The sequence below is a fragment of the Eretmochelys imbricata genome, chromosome 24 (assembly GCF_965152235.1).
Source record: "Eretmochelys imbricata isolate rEreImb1 chromosome 24, rEreImb1.hap1, whole genome shotgun sequence".
Taxonomy (NCBI): domain Eukaryota; kingdom Metazoa; phylum Chordata; order Testudines; family Cheloniidae; genus Eretmochelys; species Eretmochelys imbricata.
This window is the reverse complement of record NC_135595.1, coordinates 9,845,090-9,853,234: the sequence shown is the minus strand read 5'-3', so window position 1 is coordinate 9,853,234 and position 8,145 is coordinate 9,845,090.

The following is an 8,145-nucleotide window of genomic DNA, read 5'->3' as shown; positions in this document are numbered from 1 at the left end:
TTTTCATTATCCATTTTTAATCCTTTTTATTCTGCAAAGCTCTTGGACTCTGACATATTGTGACAATGAGTTCCTGTGATAAATGAAGGGGGGCAAAGGGGTAGCTCCCTTTTATGGACACCCAGCCAGTAGCTATAAAAATCCCTCTTAGGAGCTGTTCTCTAATTGCCCTACCTCTAAAGGGTTAAAAAGTCTCAGTGCTATGCATAGGTAAAAGGAAGTGACTGGACACCTGGCCAAAAAAGCCAATGGGAAGGCTAGAACTTTTGAAAATTGAACAAAGACTCCCCTTTTGTCTGTCTGTGGTTGTTCCCTGGGGAGAGGTGGACAGGGCAAAGCTGTGCTGTAAAAGCTTGGGCCAGGTATGAAGAAATCATCAGTAGCATACCTAGAAACTACTCATCTAAAACCCCAGATATGTAAGTAGATCAGGAAATGTCTAGAAAGATGCAATTAGGTTTATCCCTTTTATTTCTTTATGGCTCATGCATTCCTCTGTGCTAACCCCAGGTGCTTTTGTTTTGCTTGTAACCTTTAAGATGGACCTCAAGAGAGCTATTCTTACTCAGCATTCCAAACTTCCATCTTGCTTGGATTGAGAACTTTGTGGCTCAGAGATAGGGTGACCAGACAGCAAGTGTGAAAAATCGGGACAGGGGACGGAGGGTAATAGGAGCCTATATAAGAGAAGACCCAAAAACTGGGACTGTCCCTATAAAACTGGGACATCTGGTCACCCTACTCAGAGAGCCATCGGCAGAATTCGCTGCATCAGAAGATCTGTTTGAGTCCTGCAGTGGCTGTCTTCATTGTATTTGGTTTAGTGTAAAACCTTCCTCTTCAGATCAGTTTATCCTTGAATTATTTTAAGCTTCCTCTCCTGATCTGCCTGAGCAAATTTTATTCGACAGATATTTTTGTTCATGGCAAGAACAGCTGCATCACCACAATGGGAGTATTTTTATTGTCTGTGTAATAACCCTGATGTTTTTGTGATTTAAAAAAAAATATATAAATAAAAAGTATTAGCTTCTATAATGTCCCATAAGCTGTTTTCCAGTAGGCATGACCCAACCCCAAAGGATTTACTGTATCACACCTACAAGTTTTTAAAGGAAGAATTTGCATTTGGGTCTAACTTCCATACTAAATATAAAGAAAACCTGAGTGCGTCACCGAGTCCTGCTTCGCCCTGCTTCCTCCCAGCGCTAGCACCGCGAAACAGCTGTTTCGCACGGCAAGTGCTGGGAGGGAGGGGGGAGGAGGAGCAACATGGAGCGCTCGGGGAAGAGGCGGGGCCGAGGGGGGATTTGGGGAGAGGTCCAATAGGGGCAGGGAGGGGGCGGAGTTGGGGTGGGGGCGGGGGGGTGCGAGCAGCCACCGGCGCCAAGGAAAGTTGCGCCTATGATCCCACCAAAGCTACCACCAGGACAGTCCCACTGATGATGATAGACATGTTAATGTACACAAGGATCTAGACCGGGATGGTCAACCTGTGGCTTCGGAGCCACATGCGGCTCTTCCGAAGTTAATATATCTAGGCACCGACGCCGGAGCTGGAGTCCAGGCTCCAACTTTCCAGTGTGCCGGGGGGTGCTCACTGCTCGACCCCTGGCTCTGCCACAGGCCCTGCTCCCACTCCACCCCTGCCCACCCCCTCCTGTGATGTTATTGACTTGAACTGGGACCGTATAGAACATTGTTGCAACCAAGGTCCTGTAGTGGCACCAAATCTTGTATAAAGGGGGTCAAATAAGGTATCTAAGACAAGGTTATGGTTTGCTGGTTAGGATTGTACTATCTGTTTGCATGTATCATTTTTGCATTTAAAGATATAAGTATTGGCTCTATACTGTCTGTATTGCAAACTTATGCTCTGCTTCTGGGTGACACCCCAGCCAAGTTGGGGTCAGCTCTGCCTAGCCTGCTTGATGGCCCATTAAGGACCATCAGCCATACAAGTGACCCACTGAGAGAAGGCACACATCTCGTGACTCAGCAAGGTATGCAGGGACCTGCCTGTGGACAGAACTCTGAGGTTTTTCCAGGCCACGTGAGGGACAGCTTGTCCTTGGGACAAAGAAAGACCACATGGCAAGAGAGTATAAAGAGCTGCTGAAGCTCCTCCTTCTGGTCTTCAATCCTGCTTCTTACCTCTGGAGGAACTTTGCTACACTGAAGCTTTGAACCAAGGACTGAATGACCCATCCCAGCTGGGGATGTTCTCAAGAGACTTGATTTGAACATGCAGTCTATTCCATCACTGCTGCAAGCCTGAACCAAGAACTTTGCCATCACTGTATGTCATTGATTCCATTGAACCAATTCCAGCTCTCATCTCTATCATTTTCCTTTTATGAATAAACCTTTAGATTTTAGATTCTAAAGGATTGACAAGAGCGTGATTTGTTGGTAAGATCTGATTTGTATCTTGACCTGGGTCTGGGGCTTGGTCCTTTGGGATCGAGAGAACCGTTTTTCTTTTACTGGGGCATTGGTTTTCATAAACATTTGTCCCCATAACGAGTGGCACTGGTGGGGATACTGGGAAACTGGGGCGTCGAAGGGAATTGCTTGTGTGACTTGTGGTTAGCCAGTGGGGTAAAACCAAAGTCTTCTCTGTTTGGCTGGTTTGGTTTGCCTTGGTGGGCACAGAAACCCCAGCCTTGGACTGTAACTGCCCTGATTTAAGCAATTCGTCCTGAATTGGCACTCGCAGTTGGGTCCCGCCAGAACCAGCCTCGTTACACCTCCCCTGAGCCTGCCATGCCCTCGCTCCTCCCAGAGCCTCTGCACACCACGAAACAGCTGATCGGGAGGTGCGGGGAGGCGCTGATTGGCAGGACTGCCAGTGGGCGGGAGGCGCTGGGAGTGGGGGCGGGGGAGGGAGCCGCTGGGGGGCTGCTGACGTGTTACTGGGGCTCTTTGACAATGTACATTGGTAAATTCTGGCTCCTTCTCAGGCTTAGGTTGGCCACCCCTGCTCTAGGCTGCTGCCGCATTTAAAGCACCATATTGGCTAACCCTGCTCAGAACGAGATACCCTTTAAGACTGTTGTGTGTATGTCTACAGTGCAATTAAAAACCAGTGTCTGGCCTGTGCCAGCTGACTTAGACTCATGGGGCTTGGGCTAAGGCGTTGTTTAATTGTGGTGTAGATGTTCGGGCTCAGGCTGGAGCCCCGGCTGTAGAACCCTGCAAGGTGGGAAGGTTTCAGAGCTCGGGCTGCAGTCCAAGCCCGAACTTCTCCACCGCAATTAAAGAGCCCCTTACCCTGAGCCCAAGTCAGCTGGCACAGGCCAGCTGCGGGTTTTTAACTGTAGCATAAGCATATCATACAAGGCCAACACAGCATTCCCATCAAGTCTGGTGGCTGCATTGGGCAGTTCAATTAGTGCCTGCTGTACGGGCTAGCTGGTCAGAGCCAGTGCACCGCCCAGACAGAACAAACACGCAGCCAACGACTAACTACACAGGTCCCCCCACAAGAGGCTGGGTAGCCACAGCCCTGGGCCAGTAGCTCTGACACCAACAGCCTGTCAGCACACACCAGCCACTCTCTGGTCGCTCCTTTTGGGGTGACCCCAGCACACTCCCGCTCCTGTTCGTTCCCGTGTGTTCTGTGCTGCACAGCTGTCTCCTGGACAGTCCAGAGTTATCAGGTCTGTTGCCCCTCTCAGGGGACCAACATACAACAAACAGTCTGATGCCTTAAACGGAGTCACCCAAACAATTCACAATTTATTTGAAGAATAAAACACGTTTATTTCACGACAAAGAGCGCGGTTGGAATTGCCTGAAGGTAGAAGGCCTTGAAGGCCAAACTGGTTAGGAGAGAAATGACGATAAAACACTTCGTCCCTCACCACACATTTCTAGCATGTGGCTGACCAAACCCTCAGGCCAGGATCTGCTTCCAACGGCGGTTACTTTTGTCTTAGGTGAAAAGAGCGAGAGAGGGCTGGAAAGAACGAACGTGGGGTGTCTTTGCCCCTCACTTTGATAGTCCAGTCCCCCTTTGAAATGCATTTGCCTGATGGTTACCCCTAGATAAAGTTCATTCCCGCTGTGAGGTTGGAGTCAAGGAGTTTCATAGTGAAAGATGTTCTGTACTCTTGTTTGCAAAGCCAAAGAATGGCCACTCAGTGGGTGATGGCCCATCAGCTTTGATGACACCTGGCTAGAGACATCAGCTTTGTCCTTGAGAAACAGGTTGAGCTCCTCCCCAGATGTGTCTGGTAAACACACTTCAGCCAGGATTTCAGCTGATGTTCATAACTTTCCAGTGATGTTGCTACCCACATTTCACGGTGGTATTACTGACCAGCAAGTTATTCGCTTTCAAATGATGCCTCAAAAGGCAGATTTTGTACAAAGATTATTACAATGGGGTGGAGGGTGTGAATTCAGGGGTGCATTCCGTCACAGGCACCCAGACATGAATTGCAGCTGGCTTGCCCTGCTCCAGCGTACCCCAATTCGTTCGTGTCACAAACTGTATCTGAGCAGTGTCGGGCGCGATGCCAGGGACAGTTCCTGGTGTTCTGGTGATTAATATCATCCCAAGTGGCAGGCGCGTGCAGCCGCTGCAGAGTTATAGCCATAAATCGCCAGGAAAATCTTCAGCTGTGTGCGTCAGCTGATCAGGACTGACTCTGCCTGAGGAACGGGAAGGGGTTTCGCCACCCGGGAGTGACTGCCCATGAACCTGGAAAAACAATGAGAATGGATTTCTGTATCATGGCAACAGACCCCTTGAGCTATCAAGGGGGGAGGCAAAAACCTCTCAGGACCAGAGCGGAGGAGGAGATGGATGGTCAGATGTCTAATGTATTCAGCTGCACCCGCATTGTAGCAGCCACAAATCCAGCATCCTTGGAGACAGACCCCACCTTGCCTGGGCTCTGAGCTGGGAATAGGCTTGTCTCTGGAGGTCTCCTTCAGACAAATCCCTATCAAAGATTCGATGCCTTAGAAAAGACAGGGCCAAGAAACCCCAGGGGATCACCTAAGACAACAAAAGTACCAGCTCTTTGACTTTGGGGGACCGATCCTGGCCCAGGGGTACCAGGTCATCCATCTGGGTGAGGATTTTCCCTTGACCCAAGTCCAGCTTGTGAACTTGGAGTGACTAGACAGCGTTTTCTCTCTGCTATTCTTGCAACCGTTTCTGACTCGAATCCTTGCACTTGTACTCACCTGCAATCTCCCTCTTTGCAGTTAAGCGGTGTTGTATTTTCAATCTAGCTCAGCCCAGTGCTGCGAACTGTTGGGTGACTCCAGTGACACTGCTGGATTGTTCCATGGGCCCATGTGGCTTCCACATGGCCTCGTTGCTGCCACAGAGGCAGCCCTGGCATCTCCGTCAGATGCCACAATCAGCAGCCTGCGCTTGCGGGATGAGGCCCCAGACCTGGCTTGAAGGGCAGTGCATAAGGTTGAGGAGTGCAGGGCAGGACTGGCAGACCCTGCAGAGGTGGCCGGGGCAACCACCAGGGCCTCTGACCCAGGGGGCACCAGCAGCGAGCAAGTTGGGGGGGCCCAACACCAGTGATGGGGCCAGGGAGAGGATCTGACCCCAGGGAGAGGACCCCTCAGTGGGGTCAGGCTCCGTGGGGGTGGGAAGGGAGATGGCAGAGGGAGGGGAAGGAGCCAGTGCCATGGGGAGGGGCCCAAAGGGAGCCGAGCTTCCTCCAGTTGCCCTGTGCGGGGCCATTTCCCCCCACCCAGGAGAAATGGGCAAGGAGGGTGCTGGCCAGAGGGGTCACCTGGGCCAAGGGCACCCCAGGGATCAAAGCAGCTTTGGGGCCAGCGCTCACCACTGCCTGCAACAGGATGAGCTGTTCCCAGTCCCAGTGGAGACGGCTTCTGCCAGCACCAGCAAGCCCTGTTGGGGACAGGTCTAGCCAAGGGTGGTGCTGAGGCCAGCTGGAGGGCGGAGCGGGTTCCCTGCCCAGGGCTATGGCTGGGGCAGGTGAGCTGGGACTTGCCCGCCAAAAGGGGGAGTTTTCTGCTAACAGAGCCTCGTGCAGACTGGGCCTGGGAATTTTGCCACTGAACAAGGGCAGGAGCAGGCTCTGCGTCTGCATGCCTCTGTGTGCACATGTGCACGTAGATTTGTGTGTGTACGCGTGTGCACGCCTGTTTGTGTGCGTGCATGCGTATGCTTGTGCGTGTGTGTCAGCCCCACAGGGTCCCTGCAAGGAGCAGGCCACACTCCTTCAGCAGGGCCTGGACAAGCAGCTCAGACACGAAACTGCTGGCTCCTCCCACGACAGCCGGGTCTCCAGCCTGGTTTCCATGACCGAAGAGCCATCTGGGCCCTTTTGCCATTCCCTCCCTTCCCCTCCCCTCCCTGCCCCCCTCCCCCCTCCGCTATGTGAGAATTTCTGCCCTGCACTAGTGTGTGTGTGTGGGGGGGGGGGGAAATCATCTCTGATTGGCTGCCTTCCCCACCTCTCCGGTCTCCTGGGGAAGAGCAGCCAATCAGCACTGCTGCCAGTCAGCAGGCAGCACTCCCCCTCCGCTGGCCACGCAGGAGCCGGAGGAGTTTTGGGGAGAGAGTGGGGACAGAAAGAGCCGGGCAGCTCTGCTCCCCCCACCCCTCCTCTGAGCAATGGGTCACTCTGCTCCCCCCACCCCTCCTCTGAGCAATGGGTCACTCTGCTCCCCTCAACCCGCAGCGTCAGGCTGGGGAGGCGTGGGGTTAAAGAATCCCTGGAGCTGCAGGAGGAGCAGGGGTGGGGGGCACTGAAGGAACAAGTCGAAGTGTAAGGGAGAAACTGGAAACTCGGCACCATCAGGGTCAGAATCCCACCACTCGGTGCATGGGCGGGAGCCAGCCCAGTTCAACCATCAAAGCAGAGATACAGACTCAGACACTTCTATTTTTGAAGCAAATGTCTCATGGTTTGGGGCCAAGCTCGAGCGGTTTGGGGCTGACTCACGATTCCTGACCATGCCGGAGACGGGTGCGCCTCAGGGGCCTGCCTGTGCGGCTGATGAACCAGCAGAGACCCTGGGCCACGCTCCTTCTGCTCATCTCCCTGCATCCTCCTCTTCTAGGGAGGTTGGGTCAATCCCAGGAGCAACCTTGTCCAGATGGGGAAACTGAGGCACAGAACAGCACGGGGACTTGCCCACAGTCACACGGTTAGTGGCAGAAACAGCACAGAACTCAGGAGTCTTGGCTCCCAGTCCCCTGTGCTCACCATAAGGGGATGCTACCCCACCAGAGCTGAGAACAGGAGTCCTGGCTCCCAGTCACCTGCTCTAATCATTAGGGATGTGTCTGCCCAAGAGCCCTACCTCTGCTGAACCTATCCCAAGTGACCCTGCTCAATGCAAGCTGCCCTGTGACAGTTTCTGGGCCGGTTTCTGGGCAGTTTCTGGGCCGCCCCCGCCCCCAGAGCTGCACCAGTGCCAGATGCAGCGATTTATGGGTTGTGACGCACTGTGTCCAAGTTCACACGGCATTCAGAGCAAATTCGCCTGCCCCTTGGCCCGTCTCCAAGATTCCCAGGGCGCTAGTCCAGAATCCCGCACTGCTTCTGGGAATGACCTTCCTGGAGCCTAGGCTGTTAACAGTGGCAACTGTTTGCACAGCCCAGATACAGCCAGGGCCGGCAGCTTCCCTTCACCCATGGGGCACTTGCCTTTGCAAAGAAAACTGAGACCCTCTGTTAGCGAGTCCCAGCCATAAGGGCGATCCAGACCAGAAAATGCACCACTGGGTTTATACTGCCCACCACTGTTACCAGCTTTGCCCATTACTTTGGGGTACGGTCATTTATTAGGGTGACTCTTCCGGGGCGGGGGGGGGGGGGGTCTGTAATTCTATCCGCATACTGCTTGTATCACTTGTGTTCTCATAGGGAGCTCTACTTCTCCCTGCTGCAAGTTCCCTCCCCGTGGAGCCTGCGGGACCTCGGTTCCCCAGGGCTGGGTGCTTCCCGCCCCAGAATCAGCCGAACACACACATTAACAGAGCGCGTCTGTGAGGACCGGGTCAATCAGCACTCCCAAGCTGACCCCTTATATGTCCCTGGATCCAGCAGGCTGAGTCGAACAGCACCTCCAATCTGCCACCCTCGTATGCCATGGGCACCGCACCAGAATAAAGCCCGCCGGAGCAGGCTGGGTCAA